This window comes from Salvelinus sp. IW2-2015, linkage group LG15 (genome assembly GCF_002910315.2).
Source record: "Salvelinus sp. IW2-2015 linkage group LG15, ASM291031v2, whole genome shotgun sequence".
Lineage (NCBI taxonomy): Eukaryota > Metazoa > Chordata > Actinopteri > Salmoniformes > Salmonidae > Salvelinus > Salvelinus sp. IW2-2015.
The window spans coordinates 54,303,409-54,319,079 of NC_036855.1; the positions used below are offsets into that span (position 1 = coordinate 54,303,409).

At 43.0% G+C, this 15,671-nt stretch overlaps 1 pseudogene; it reads right to left on the reverse strand.

The window, feature by feature from the left end:
- Positions 1-2,022: 2,022 nt before the first annotated feature.
- The window catches only part of LOC111974659 (SHC SH2 domain-binding protein 1-like), a 21,883-nt pseudogene continuing 8,234 nt past the window's right edge, over positions 2,023-15,671 (reverse strand).

The following is a 15,671-nucleotide window of genomic DNA, read 5'->3' on the forward strand; positions in this document are numbered from 1 at the left end:
CACATCAAACCCTTATCAAAACAGTATGTGCTTTTAAATCTCACCTCAATGTGTTTGATCAATTTGAAAAGAAGTTGAGCAGTTTGAAACTGAGTGGAAAACATGGTAGTTGTGGATGTTGTTTCATAGCCTAACACAATGAAATAGACAGCGCTTTTTAAGGTGACGATTCATTCAAAACACCCATAAGCATATTAGAGCTTATGCATTTGCATAGGCCTATATATGAGCCCAAGCACACCATATAGGCCTAGGCTATACTGTTGGTTCATTGATTGTGCAGAGCAGCTTACAGTGTTAGCCTACAATTATATTGAATTTGTATTTGATTTTGAATAGCCTAGTAATAGGGCTTTTTTCTCTCACAATTAATAGGTTGACATTACCTRTAGCTARAGAATATCTCACACATGCATGCACACACACACACCGTGTATGATACACGTTTCCCTTCCTTACATTATATTCCGTAMAAATGGCAATGTGAGGGACACCAGGAGAATTGCAGGCTTGACAAAGTAATGGGGAGAGGTGGAAATTTCCTGACACAGCTAATTAACAGCCAACCTGAYGTAATTCTTAATTAAAATATGAATTCTCATAGCAAATTAAAAAATAATAATAATAGGAAGACAAAGGAGTCTCAAACTTCTCATTTAAAGACTGGAAGAGTATTCATTAACTCAAACAAATTCTGATACTTTTGTCCCTAATTGGTTTTTTGATCAATCAGATCAGCTATTTTGCCATTCATTGGGCAAAAGGTCAYAATTGGGCTGCTTGTGTGAATGCAGCCATTTAGGCCTATCAAATAATTCATAATAGTCTGTTGTCAGAATGTGTCATCGCATAAAATGTAATTTTAGCATAAAAGCTAAGAGGGGAGCTACAAAAGTTGAGAAATAGTGAGTCTGAAAGCCTTCCTGCTAGCTATCTCCCCTCATATGACAAAGTAGTTTGAGGACAACAGACAGGCCCTTCCCTCTCCCCCAGAACGATGGTCACTGCTCGTTCCTGTAGACACTCACTATTTATAAAAAAAGGACATCTTCAAACAGCACTTTCTACTGTCCTCCATCACCCAGAGCTCTTGTTTTTGTCATCCTAGAATTCTTCTATTGAAGATAAAACGTTTGCCAAAAAGCCCTGCAGTTTCTTTCCCCACCTGTTCTGTTTGACGTCTATAGCACGTCACTGCAACGTTGAGGAAAATCTATAATAAATCGCCTGTAGTTTCTCAATACAAAACCACGTTTCCTGAGCGGTCCTAGCAATAATTGGTTCCTCAGATGACAGAATGAAAACCCACCTGGATCCTGTTCATAGATTATTTCCAATACCCAGACAGTGTTCAGACCTATAAATTATATTTATTTGGCATTCCTATAGCCTAATTTTTTTAAACAAAAAATATCAGTTTTATTTTTTATTTTTTAGAGCAAATGAGGGTTATGTGCCATGCTCACAGGTAGAGACAGAWTGTTCCCCTTGTCGGCTCGGGTATTTGAACCAGGGAACTTTCGCTTAATGCAGAAATTACAAATATGCTATGATAGGGTCAAGTCATTCACTAGCAACAAGTCCTACCGGGAATAAGCAGAGGGGGGAAAGTAACGCCTTGACACGACACATTCCCTTAAAGCTTTTTCACCCCCATACACAAAACACTATGAAATGATCGATCCCTAGGTTGTTAGTGGGTCCATTAAATGTGTATGTAAAAACATTCAATTTAACAAAACCATTTCACATCCAATTAGTCCATTSTCCCAGTCAAATGCTGACCTAAATATGGACTTTTGTCAGTCTGTACTCATCACCAGATAKATTTAAAAAAACATCATTGGGCAGATGCTTTCACTGAAATAATGATTACCGGCACCATTTAATTCAGTTTTGAATTTGTGGAATAAATTYGTCTATTGAGGTCAGCCTGGGACACCTCATAAGAGGCAGTACAATGTGTTGTATTTCACAGGGGCATGCTGGATTAGGTAATTAATCAAACTGTCTGTGGTGTAATGAGGTTTTACCAGCCCTTTAATCCCCAGAAAATTAATCAACTGGAATTAAACAATTGTGAGCATCTTATAAAAGGTGAAGCCTTAAGCCCAGAAAACCAATAAGCACCCTTCCAGATTTCCCCCCTCTCATATGACCTGTGTCCAGTTGTAAAACACAAATAGATCCAAATGTACATAAATACTCATTTTAACTGGCTCATGATTTAGAATGTTTACAGAGTGTTTTCAGCAACATTTGATAAACAAATGACCAGAACTACAGGCYAGGGTGAGATACTAACTCAAAATAAGGCAACATGATTTCCCCAACAACAAAATCATTTCAAACAGTGTCATCTTACCAATATCCATTTCAAGAAATCATACAATACCCAGCCAAAAAAGTGAAAAAACATTTGAAGGACATTTGAATCTCGTCATTAGTCATAGTGAAAATAATTGCGTTTACTAGACTCAGGTCTGCACGATATCAGTATACTAAAATGAGAATCGTATTAAAAAGCCATGTTAAAAAGCATTTAAAAATACACATACCCACTCACTAGTCAGTGCAGCAGAATTTAGCAAAGAGGTTGGAATAAATAAAGTAAAAGTGTGATTGTGCATGTACGGAATACAGAACAGGAGGACGGGTCAGTTAGTCTCAGTACAAGAAGGTGCCGAAGCTGCCCATGCCGTTTCTCCTGAACTGGTTGTCCTGTATGGAGACAAASATCTCCTGGGAGAGCAGGTTGTCATCTGCCTGGGTCACTCCCAGCTCCTTCAGCATGCTCTTCTGGCGTCGCTGCTTCTTGGCTGACGTGGCCACCAGCTCCCTCTTGATGGCATCATTGCCCTCCGTGAACTCCGGAGGAACGGCYTAAGACGAATAGGAGACTGGTTCCTTCACAGAGTGGTCGTCCACCACGATGAGCTGCACGTCCACATCCACCTGCATCTTCCCCTCACCCTTCATGTCCTCGTTCCCTTCTTCTATATCCAGTTGCTCATCTGGAAAATAACGTGAARCCGTTCATGACAGGCGTGTTAACACCTCGCTGTGACATTCAGARCTAATACCACCACTTCCACTTCCTTCTCCATCATGACATTCGGATGTGTCATGTATGAAAACACCACACCGTCTTCCTGTGAAATATTACTATATTCTGTTTAAATCAGACTGACAGTGTATTCTAACAAAGACTGCCCTTTGGGATCAATGGTAGATAATTGCCTTGCTCTTACCTTTTCAAATCCAAATGCGAGCAGCCTCTTTTCGACGTTTAAAGTGGGGAATGGAGTGTTGAGAAATGTTTTATTAACAGCTTTTTTTGCAAATTCCGGATGGGAAATAACAAAGGACCATAATGGACATCATCTTTTCAATAACAACGCAAATGACAATTACTACCCAGTTGTTGGCTTAGTAGTGTCTCCGCAAAATTCATGAATGTTGTAGATMACATTTTTAAAGGGTAATCTGAAGAGAAGAGATAGCTTTGTTTATTTWGTTTTTTTAAGGTCAAATTTCTGCCACTTTCGCTCATTCTCCTGTCTGGGGTAGAGGTATTTATTCCTGTGTACTGGGGTTAAACAATAAGGGACATTCCATTAGAGGACATCGGAGAGTGAGGGAGATGAAGAGAGCACTCCAGACGTATTTTAAGCCATGCCACCTTCAGCTGCACCTTTTATTCTGTAGCTGCCCTAGACTGAAGGTCAAGCACATTTTCTCACAAACTTCCCAGTGAAACCAACTCAGCCTTCCAGAGACAGTAAACCCATTGATGTGGGAAATACTGAGTAAGACTTGGTTAGTACCTAGTCTCGTGTGACAATCCTGTCTTGTTGATTCTACCTATGGAAGTCTATTGGAACTTCAGTATTGGATTATGTGCTTGAATGGGAGCGCTGGTATTCAACACTCAAACAAAATCTTCTCTAAGTAGAAATTACATTTCCCCTCAGAGGCATTAGAGTGATTTGGAACGCCACCGACGCAAAATATGTGATAGATTTGATAAGTGTCAATGCATCACTAGTTCCCATCTAGACTCTGTTTTACGCCACCCTTTTAAAAATATTTTTTATATATCATAATCCTGAGGAAAACTCCCCCAGGCTTTGGAACTAGTTCATACCTGTAGGGGTGTCTTTCTGTGCAGCCTCGCCCGGTACAGCATCACTAGGTTTGACCAGGATCACTCCGTATCCCTCGTTGTTGTGGATCACATTGTTCACCATGGTGATCTTAGGCATGGTGTCCAGCTCATCAGCAAAGTCCTAGCGGGGGGGGTTGAAGGATGCGGGAAATTGACAGATGAGCAACAGAGAGTGGGGGAAAGACAGGCATAAACAGAGTCATCACGTCGGTCTTCCTGCTTAAGTTGTCCTGGCCAAGTCCAACACACCGAGCAGAGAGACAACAGGAAGGAAAGCTCTGTGTGAGGGAGCGATAAAAAACACACTACCGTTCTAGCCTCGGGGAATGAGATAAGACCCAGAACTCGTCTGAAGGTAACAAGGGAAATAAGCCAATTTGTTTTTGTGGGTGTGTGGTGTGTGCGCATTTTAACATCTTTCTCCACTAAATTCAATTTGGTTGAGGGAAGATAATGCCACAGGCTTAGAATTGAACTGAACCTAGGAAGAGATGGAGGTTGGATGTGCTAGGGCTGGAGCAGTAATATACAGATTGGTAAATGACCAGTAGAAACTGTAGAACCAGTAGAACTGGTCGTATAGGTATGTCCTGCCGTAACGCTACGGTCACAAGACCGCAGGCCTCCTAATTGTCCCTAGAATTTCTAAGCAAACAGCGGGAGGCAGGGCTTTCTCCTATAGATCTCCATTTTTATGGAACGGTCTGCCTACCCATGTGAGAGACGCAGACTCGGTCCAACCTTTAAGTCTTTACTGAAGACTTATCTCTTCAGTAGGTCATATGATTGAGTGTAGTCTGGCCCAGGAGTGTGAAGGTGAACGGAAAGGCTCTGGAGCAACGAACCGCCCTTGCTGTCTCTGCCTGGCCGGTTCCCCTCTCTCCACTGGGATTCTCTGCCTCTAACCCTATTACAGGGCTGAGTCACTGGCTTACTGGTGCTCTTTCATGCCGTCCCTGGGAGGGTGCGTCACTTGAGTGGGTGAGTTACTGACGTGATCTCCTGTCGGGTTGCGCCCCCCTTGGTTTGTGCTGTGTGGAGATCTTTGTGGGCTATACTCGGCCTTCTCAGGATTGTAAGTTGGTGGTTGAAGATATCCCTCTAGTGGTGTGGTGGGCTTGGCTTTGCAAAGTGGGTGGGGTTATATCCTTCCTGTTTGCCCTGTCCGGGGTTTCTTCTGATGGGGCACAGTGTCTCCTGACCCCTCCTGTCTCAGCCTCCAGTATTTATGCTGCAGTAGTTTATTGTCGGGCTAGGGTCAGTTGGTTATACCTGGAGTACTTCTCCTATCTTATCCAGTGTCCTGTGTGAATTAAGTATGCCTCTCAAATTCTCTCTTCTCTCTTTCTTCTCTCTCTCGGAGAACCTGAGCCCTAGGACCATACGTCACGGCAAACCGGCATATGACTCCTTGCTGTCCCCAGTCCACCTGGCCTTGCTGCTATTCCAGTTTCAACTGGTTCTGCCTGCGGTTATGGAACCGCCACCTGTCCAGACCTGCTATTTTCAACTCTTAATGATCGGCATGAAAAGCCAACTGAAAATTATCATGATTATTATTGACCATGCTTGTCACTTATGAACATCTTGGCATAGTTCTGTTATAATCTCCACCCGGCCACGCCAGAAGAGACTGGCCACCCCTCATAGCCTGGTTCCTCTCTAGGTTTCTTCCTAGGTTTTGGCCTTTCTAGGGAGTTTTTCCAGCCACCGTGCTTCTACACCTGCATTGCTTGCTGTTTGGGGTTTTAGGCTGGGTTTCTGTACAGCACTTCGAGATATTAGCTGATGTACGAAGGGCTATATAAAATAAACTTGATTTGATTGAACTTCAAATCTCTCACCTTGATCAGGATCCCTTCTTTGCAGTGATGTATGCCATCCCACCATACTGCAGAAACTGCCAGGGTAGATCTCCACACCAGCCCCTATAGCACAACAGTTATCAGCATGTAGACACACAGCTAGGCTACTGCCGGCCTCAGACACACACAATGATTAACACGAGAGCTAGATTTGTACTAATAAAAAAAACAAAGCCACCATGAAAGAGTGATGAGCGTCAATGACCTCTCACCTTAGAGCCGTAGAGGTCACACATGTTCATGGTCAGGTGGCGCGACGTCCGCACAATGACACCTGTCGTCTCGCACTGAAGGACACAGTTCTCCATCTCCAGCTTACCCTGACGTACACCTGGAGACAAGAGGGAAATAAGATGAAGATTGACACTAGGAGGTAAATAAAGAGGCCAGCTAGATCCTAGTATTCCAAATGGTGTATGACCATAACCCCATTCTCCTCCTGGAAAGTCATTGATATATGGCTGTTGCCAGATGTTAACAGTGCCAGCAGCTTAGGCAGAATTACTAACGCAGGACAATGGGTAGTGTTGGGGGGCAGGGTAGATGTAGAGGCAGCATCACATTGGGAGGAGGACTCACAGAGGATGCCTTCGATAGCGTCGTGTGGATGAACTTGACATTGGAGACCTTCACTCGGCTCCTGTTGACTCCACAAACGAGCCCCTTTGTTCTTCTTCTCAATCACCACCTCATCAGGTAGGCCGAACCCTGAAAAGAAAGAAGATTTATTAGCCTAAATCAGGGCGTAAAATGTTTTTTTGGTCCACCAGCCACCAGAGCAGGTAGATTTAAAAATCTACCAGCCACTCAGCTCTCACCCCCCCCACCACCCCACACACAGGAGAGCATGCTTTGTAGTTTTCTAAAACAAATTCATACTAGTAAGAAGTAATGTGGTATATTGTTTCATTAAATTTGTGGCCTGAGTATTTGGTTTCGCTTAGTGGGACTATCATTGTGTTCAACAGGAGAATGACCCAAAACACACCTCCAGGCTGTGTAAGGGCATTTGACCAATGGGGAGTGATGGAGTGCTGCATCAGATGACCTGGCCTGCACAATCACCCAACCTCAACCAAATTGAGATGGTTTGAGATGAGTTGGACCGCAGAGTGAAGGAAAWGCAMCAAACAAGTGCTCAATATATATGGGAACTCCTTCAAGACTGTTGGAAAAGCATTCCTCATGAAGCTGGTTGAGAGTATGCCAAGAGTGTGCAGAGCTGTCATCAAGGCAAAGGGTGGCTATTTGAAGAATCTCAAATATATTTTGATTTGTTTAACACTTTTTTGGTTACTACATAATTCCATATGTATTATTTCATAGGTTTGATGTCTTCATTATTATTCTACAATGTAGAAAATAGAAAAAAATTATGAAAAACCCTTGCAATGAGTAGGTGTTCTAAAACTTTTGACCGGTWGTGTATGTCTGCGGCAGAGGGACAAGAGAGCCATGAAAAGGGCATTTTGATCGGTCATGGAGTTAAGTGCTGAAAACATGTTGGCTCAACATTTAAAGAGATGGCGAACAAGCAATAGAATGATGAGCCATTAGGTTTTGGCGTAGGTACAGCCGACTAGCGCTAGCTAACATTAACTACCTAGCAATAATCTAAACTTGGAGTCACAGTATCGATAGGAACTCTGTAAAAACAATAGCGCAATACTCTATTACTGTATTGATTCCCCCCCCCCCCTCACCAACTGTACATAGAAAGAATAKATTTAGATTAAATTGCATTTGCTCCATCTTTGCATGCTGACAGCTGGGACAACTGGGTCATGGCTCAATGGCCACAGTGTTGGGTCCGAACACGCCTTCCAACCTCGCAGTGGTGTACATGACAAGTAGCGATTCAGCACAATTCCAGGCAGGCAGAATGTGATGGACAGTGTTCTGACGYCTAGGGTTCATTATTCTCTGTTCCTTGACAGATGGCCTGGAGACAGGTGTTCCACAATGTGGCCAACAATTCTACAGCACTGGCTAGGTTCCACACGCTGCCATTGGAAAGGCCAAAGGCTGAATATCGATTGGTAAAGTCATAGGCCCATGCACACATCCAGGAGAGGAAAACCCTATTCCCAGTGGGCTTCATGACTGGCAAAAATGTGCTGCTACTTAGAGAATTAAACAAATTTAAACACTAAAACGGATTGCAGATCACGAATGCAGTCTGTTCTTAACAAGTGCTGACTGACTGAACCTCCTCACTAATGAATTCTAATGTCTTCTCAGGAACACGCTTTTTGGAAAATCTCGRACTACTTATTATGAAGATAGATCATATGCATTTTTCCCCCTCTGTCTTTGATACAGCAATATCCAAAAAGCAATAAACGCCTGTGTGTGCCCTGCTCCTCTAAATATCAAAGGCTCTTTGGTGGGAGGGAGAATTCTATTATGGTAATCCGGCAGTGGTCTAATTGAGTTGCTCTTTTCCTGTCGTGGTYCAGTGCCAGGCAGCGCTGCATCTTATTTCCACACCCTCTTTATCTCAGCTTTCAGGGGTTTCCTAGCACCACAGGAGGGCACGCACATAGAAAGAGACGCATGTAAACAGCCCCTCCAATCTCCCCTCCCTCTATCCAACTCGGCAGGCCCTCCATTTGCATAAAGAGACTGACACGGCGCCTCTGCTCTGACCTCTCCTCGCCCGCGCTAGCCTTCTCTATGCATTAATATCATCCCTGTTTAAATGCTTACTGCGCCAGCAAGCTCTATTTTATTCCCGAGGGCTGCCTCTGTACATCTCACATCCTCTCTGCAATACGTTCATTTCACTCCATGTGCTGTAGATTGAGTGGTTGTTTTACCTTCGACAGGCATTAACACACCACATAGTACAGCCAGTACCATAAAAGTATAAACTGCAGGWGAACACTTGATTTCATCTGAAACACTTACACAAGTGTTCAATATGAAAATAACTTCCAAGGCCATAACAGTACTTCGCAGCACATTAGTCACAGATATAGCAACAGATTCTTTAGTGACAGAAAGGGATGGAAGGATTCAGACAACCTGCAAAATGTGTTGAACAACTCCCTCACATAACAAAAAAAACAGAGGGACATTTTTGCAATGACTGAACATCAGACTTCAATAAATGGAAAACAGAAAATCAGCAGAGGCCTCTTGCTGGATTCAGATASTGGAATCTGGATTTTCGCAATACCAAGCCTCCAGATTCTACTCCTCATTACCTGAATCGAGCAAGAGGCATCCCTGGCTGGCTAATAGCAACAAAGGATACATAAAATAACAAATACATAACAGTGCAGGCTGCGGAGGGGAGGACGCCTCATAATAATGGCTGGAAATGGATAGAATGGAATGGTATCAAACACGTGTTTGATACCATTCCATTCCAGACATTGTTATGAGCGGTCCTCCCCTCAGCAGCCTCCACTGATACATACAGGTAACTGACAAAATAAAGGAAACAACAAAGTGTCTCAATAGGGTGTTGGGCCACCACGAGCCGGAACAGCTTCAATGCACCTTGTCATAGAGTTCCAGACACTTGTAGAATTTATTGGAGGGATGCAACATTCTTCCACAAGAAATTCCATAATTTGGTGTTTTGTTGATGGGGGTGGAATCTCCCATACGTGTTCAATTGGGTTGAGATCTGGTGACAGACGGCCATGGCAAATGGTTTACATCGTTTTAAGTCAGGAACCACGCCTGTGTGGAAGCACCTGCTTTCAATATACTCTGTAGCCCTCATTGAGTTGTTTCTCCATTACTCTGGCAGTTACCTGTACATACATACAGCAGTAGTGCATCCTGCCATTATAAAGGCTMKTTGCAGAAATGTGAAACATTACCTTCCACTGTTATGGAGTCTGGGATASTAATGGAGCTGGTGACATTGTAGTGTCCTGGAAGGATGATGACCACGTCTCCCTCGTAGCAGGCACTCACAGCCAGCAGGGGCTCACTGTGAAACTAATATTTAAACACAGAGCAGTTTCAGTACACAGTCGGTCTATACAACACAGATCTGCGCTCACGACTAAACAAAGACACAAAAACACATGTTTTCTGCTTCTAACGTCTCAGTGGTATACAAAGATACTAGAGGCGAGGCATTCAGGCAAACAGACACAGCTTCTACAAATCCTGGTGGAATGCCAGTGTACAGGAACTAGGGAGGTCAAATTAAAAAAAGCCCACACACCTTAGCAAATCCCAGCGCATTAGACCAATACACAAGTGTGACATAGTTAGAGAACTTAACCATTGGGTTTCATCTCTGGTCATCTCATTAAACAGGCCATTTGAAATGGAAACCAGGGCAAACTTACATTTGACAAAATACAATATGCCTAAGAATGGACAAATGTCATGGATGTAAAAAATAAAATGAAAAAATAAACGATTTTATTTGTTTGCCATACTTGTACTTCAAACTCTTCCCCTGAGAATTTGGGCCCTAGCTTGTCTGCCATCAGGCTCTGCAGCTGGCTGACTGTAGTGGAGACAGACACGACATGGACCATCCGGCCACCTGAGACACGAGGCCCCTTGGCCCTGCACGACTGCTGCCCTGAGTTCACCTTGTATCCCAGCACATACCTGCAGTGTCAGGAGAGAATACATTTATGTAGAAGAACACAATGGTACAGCATTGGACAACGCAGAATGGTTGCATCTKCACTTTCCAATAGCGTCTCAAAGTATAGGCCAGGGGAGGCTGCTGAAGGGAGAATAATTGCCGGAACGGAGCAAATTAAATGGCATCAAACACCTGGYAAACCCATGTGTTTGATACCATTCCACTGACTCCGCTCCAGCCATTACCACGAGCCCGTTCTCCCCAATTAAGGTGCCACCAAGTGTGCGTTAGTAGTAACTATAAATTAAATTGCTGTCCCTCTTTTGTATTCTAACCAGAATATGATYCATTGAACTGGACTGTAGTGTACTGTCATTCTGTGAGAGGTTTCTCTCTCAACTGGGGCAGTATAGGTCAAACATGCTAGCTCAGGGACAGAGGTGAATCCAATAGCCTTTACTCAGTCTTCCTATTTTTCCCTCTGTTAGGAGACCAACTCCATCAGTCACAACTACTCCCTCACACACTCTGCAGAGGCACTGATAGCTCCTCTCAGTCTTCCCACCRCGTGTCCCCTTGGCCAGCTACCTGAGCAGCGGGTTCTCAATGATCCGGAGTTTGCGCTTCAGAGCCTCCATCTGCTCGTACATCCTTAGGCCCTCCACCATGGACACGTTGTCCAGCTCCGACTCCGAGTCGCTGCTGATGCCGTTCCGCAGGCTAGAAAACTCCTGGAACTTCTGAGAGCAGCGTGCCAAAAGAGAGTAATACTCTGCCACAAGTCCAGCAGGCACCCGATCCTCCAGAATATCATAAAACCTACAGGGTTGACAGCCACAGAGGGAGAAATACTGATTTTGTTTTCCTTAAAACACAATCGCATTATGATAACTTCTGGGAACAAACTGTTCAGCCACATTGGAGGGCAACGAGAGGTTAAGGTGGGATAACTCTAGAGGAGATGGTCAGAGCACAACATTGTTTGTTTGTCTGGCATTTGAAAATGTTCTTAACCATTATTTGGAGAAAGAATCGAGACCCTCCCTTCTATCTAAGGAGCCGGTCATGAATGGTTTAAAGACATTCTTTGTCTATTAAAAGCAAATCGGCAACAGTGTCCTTGGTATAAACTAGGAGCTGATGGGTCTAACATTAACAAGCTTGTGGATTTCTGCTGAAGCCAATAAGATATCTTAACCCTCTTCTCCACCCATAAAAAAAAAAATAGGAGACGCCACAGTATGCTCACAATCCCCAGGTACATACTGCCATCTAGTGGCCAAGGAATAATCTGCACCCTCTCACTAACAGCATTGAACATATCCAGCTCTAACCATTAGACACGGAGCTTGCTCAAGTGTTCCTGAACTGCACTCATTTACAATGCTCTACAGGTTCCTATGCCATATGGCCATTCTGATAGCGGCATTAAAATAATGGGTTCAAGCTAGCCGTGTCATTGGCAGATCTGAACCAATACAGCCTAAATGAGAATGTGCCAATCTAGCCCACACACACACACTGACTAATCTTCCCATTCCCCTCCCACTTTCACCCTTCTACACGTACAGCCTGAGGCGGGGCTCCACACATCTGACAAAGTAGTCAAAGTCATCATCCTCGTCCTCGTCGTCCCACTGTCTCCAGATGTGTTTGTAGAAAAACCTAAGAAGAAAAAGGTTTGAGACAGTTCAGACAAGAGATTTCACAGCACAGAAGCAGAACCAGTTGCTCCAGTGTATTATCGGTCTGTCACACCACAAAATTTGAACACACCCTTCTGTTATTTAGTATCACATAAGAACTAGTCCATATATTTTTTTTCTGCCGCTCTAATGTGACGGGTGATGTCGGTTCTGTCTCATCTGTCAAATCAAACTTTGTCACATGCGCCGAATACAACAAGGGTAGACCTTACCGTGAAATGCTTACTTACAAGCCCTTAACCAACAGTGCAGTTCAAGAAGAGTTAAGAAAATATTGACCAAATAAACYAATGTAAAAAATTATAGAAAGTAACACAATAAAATATCAATAACGAGGCTATATAACTTACAGGGTACCGGTCCCGAGTCAATGTGCAGGGGTTAGGGATGAAAGTAGAGGTCTACCGATTATGATTTTTCAACGCCGATACCGATTATTGGAGGACCCAAAAAAAAAGCCGATACCGATTAATCGGCCGATTTTTAAAATGTGTTTGTAATAATGACAATTACAACAATACTGAATGAACACTTATTTTAACTTAATATAATACATCAATAAAATCAATTTAGCCTCAAATAAATAATGAAACATGTTCAATTTGGTTTAAATAATGCAAAAACAAAGTGTTGAAGAAGAAAGTAAAAGTGCAATACGTGCCATGTAAGAATGCTAAAGTTTAAGTTCCTTGCTCAGAACATGAGAACATATGAAAGCATGTGGTTCCTTTTAATATGAGTCTTCAATTTTCCCAGGTAAGAAGATTTAGGTTGTAGTTATTATAGGAATTATAGGACTATTTCTCTCAATACCATTTGTATTTCATATACCTTTGACTATTGGATGTTCTTATAGGCACTTTAGTATTGCCAGTGTAACAGTATAGCTTACGTCCCTCTCCTCGCTCCTACCTGGGCTCGAACRAGGAACACATCGACAACAGCCACCCTCGAAGCAGCGTTACCCCTGCAGAGCAAGGGGAACAACTACTCCAAGTCTCAGAGCGAGTGACGTTTTAAAACGCTGTTAGCGCGCACCCCGCTAACTAGCTAGCCATTTCACATCGGTTACACCAGCCTAATCTCGGGAGTTGATAGGCTTGAAGTCATAAACAGCGCAATGCTTGAAGCATTGCGAAGAGCTGCTGGCAAAACACACCAAATTGCTGTTTGAATGAATGCTTACGAGCCTGCTGGTGCCTACCATCGTTCAGTCAGACTGCTCTATCAAATCATAGACTTAATTATAACATAATAACACACAGAAATACGAGCCTTTGGTCATTAATATGGTCGAATCCAGAAACGATCATCTCGAAAACAAAACATTTATTCTTTCAGTGAAATACGGAACCGTTCCGTATTTTATCTAACGGGTGGGAGCCATAAATCTAAATATTACTGTTACATTGCACAACCTTCAATGTTATGTCAAAATTACGTAAAATTCTGGCAAATTAGTTCGCAACGAGCCAAGCGGCCCAGTGTTGCATATACCCTGACTCTGCGTGCAATGAACGCAAGAGAAGTGACACAATTTCACCTGGTTAATATTGCCTGCTAAACTGGATTTCTTTGAGCTAAATATGCAGGTTTAAAAATATATACTTCTGTGTATTGATTTTAAGAAAGGCATTGATGTTTATGGTTAGGTACAGTCGTGCAACGATTGTGCTTTTTTCGCAAATGTGCTTTTGTTAAATCATCCCCCGTTTGGCGAAGTTGGCTGTCTTTGTTAGGAAGAAAGTCTTCACACAGTTCGCAACGAGCCAGGCGGCCCAAACTGCTGCATATACCCTGACTCTGTTGCAAGAGAAGTGACACAAAGAAATTCATGTTATCAGACAATATTAACTAAATATGCAGGTTTAAAAATATATACTTGTGTATTGATTTTAAGAAAGGCATTGATGTTTATGGTTAGGTACATGTTGGAGCAACGAGCATCGATTATATGCAACGCAGGACACACTAAATAAACTAGTAATATCATTAACCATGTGTAGTTAACTAGTGATTATGATTGATTGATTGTTTTTTATAAGATAAGTTTAATGCTAGCTAGCAACTTACCTTGGCTTCTTACTGCATTTGCGTAACAGGCAGGCTTCTCGTGGAGGGCAATGTAATCAGGTGGTTAGAGCGTTGTACTAGTTAACCTGTCGTTCTGCCCCTGAACAAGGCAGTTAACCCACCGTTCCTAGGCCGTCATTGAAAACAAGAATGTGTTCTTAACTGACTTGCCTAGTTAAATAAAGGTGTAAAAAAATATATATATACAAATCGGCCAAATCGAAATACCGATTTCCGATTGTTATGAAAACTTGAAATATGCCCTAATTAAATCAGCCATTCCGATTAATCGGTCGACCTCTAGATGAAAGGGTTACCGGCTTCACGATGAACCACGGTAAAAATCCAGACGATAATTTTTACTATCATTAAAACCGTGTTTGATTACCACGGTTTGAAAAACTCACTGTAAATACTGTCCAGCATCAACRAAAGTTAGCATTGTCTGATGCAGGCGCAGCATGCAACGTGGGTTTTGTTGTGTGTGAAAACATGACGGAAGGCAGTGACATCCCTCGGGAGATTTTTCAGCATTCTAAGAGGACCAAATCTGAAGTGTGGTCGTATTTTGATTTTCAGGGGAACTTAATCGAAGATGGTAACCCTGTCTGCAGAACATGCAAATAAAAAAATTGCTGCGAAAGGGGGCAACACTTGTGACCAACACCCACTACTTTATAGCGAATGCAAGGCAAGCTTTTACCTCAATGCATGATGTGGGGACTTCGGAATGGGTGAAAAATGCCATGGTTTGTCTGTTTAACTTGCAAATAGCTTGTCAATAACGTAGACTGAAGCTTTCAGTGTTACCTACTCTTGTAAAAACACTACACGTTGTTCTGCTGCTGTATGCGTCATGTGTCTGCAGACTCTATTCACCCATTACACAAGTTATGTACAGCCAGAWGAGGACTTCCTAGGTTCTGGACTTTCTAGGGAGTTTTTCCTAGCCACTGTGCTTCTACACATGCATTGCTTGCTGTTTGGGGTTTTAGGCTGGGTTTCTGTACAGCACTTTGTGACATCAGCTGATGTAAGAAGGGCTTTAAAAATCAATTTGATGTAGTTTAGTCACCCAAACAACATATTTTGTTCATTTACAATCCGGCAGACTTGGTTGTAAAAGTGTTCCAACAGGAGAAACACTATAGACTCCTATACCCCTCACAGCTTGCCTACGGAGCTGTGAGGGGAACGGCACCTCCGTACCTTCAGGCTCTGATCAGGCCCTACACCCAAACAAGGGCACTGCGTTCATCCACCTCTGGCCTGCTCGCCTCCCTACCTCTGAG